Here is an 817-nt window from a genome sequence, read left to right as displayed (position 1 = left end):
ACTGAGGTGTTTAGCACAGCAACGCCCTTGCTCAGAGACACTCTGTCTTTGGCTGATGGATTAATGTACATGAAAATGCAGCTGCCATAGGAGATGGAGATGACAATCATGTGGGAAGAACAGGTGGAAAAGGCCTTTGTCCTCTGACTAGCAGAAGGAATCCTCAAAATTGTTCTGATGATATATATGTAGGACAGAATTATTGATGCCAAAGTGAACATTAGAGTAAACACAGCACAGGAAAAACCCACCATCTCTAGGAATTTTGTGTCTGAACAAGAAAGGTGTACTAAGGGGAAATAATCACAGGTAAAATGGTCTATAACATTGAACTTACACAAGCTGAATGAACAGCATGAGTGATGAGAATATGATTAAGAATGAAGCCAGCCATGAAGCAAAGACAAGGAGTATGCAGACTCTGGGATTCATGATGGTCATGTAATGCAGAAGTTTGCAGATGGCGGTGTAAAGGTCATAGGACGTGGCGGCCAGAAGGGAAAATTCAGTGATTCCCAAGAGGATGAAAAAAAAATAGCTGAGTCATACAATCATTAAAGGAAATGGTTTTATCTCCTGTCAGCATGGTGCCCAGGAATTTGGGTATGCTGACCGTTGTGAAGGAAACCTCTAGTAAGGAGAAGTTTCTGAGGAAGAAATACATGGGGGTCTGGAGGTGGGAATCCAGCAGGGTCAGGGTGATGATGGTCAGGTTGCCAGTGATGCTGAGCATGTAGGTGATGAGCAGGAAGACGAAGATCAGCACCTGAAGCTGGGGGTCGTCAGACAATCCCAGGAGGATAAACTCTGTTATTTC

At 43.8% G+C, this 817-nt stretch overlaps 1 pseudogene; it reads right to left on the bottom strand.

Annotated features, from left to right (window-relative positions):
• Positions 1 to 5: 5 nt before the first annotated feature.
• On the bottom strand, positions 6 to 811 carry LOC115284877 (annotated as a pseudogene).
• Positions 812 to 817: the final 6 nt, after the last annotated feature.

Source organism: Suricata suricatta, unplaced genomic scaffold (assembly GCF_006229205.1).
Source record: "Suricata suricatta isolate VVHF042 unplaced genomic scaffold, meerkat_22Aug2017_6uvM2_HiC HiC_scaffold_24466, whole genome shotgun sequence".
Classification (NCBI taxonomy): domain Eukaryota; kingdom Metazoa; phylum Chordata; class Mammalia; order Carnivora; family Herpestidae; genus Suricata; species Suricata suricatta.
This window is presented reverse-complemented; position numbering and strand designations above follow the sequence as displayed.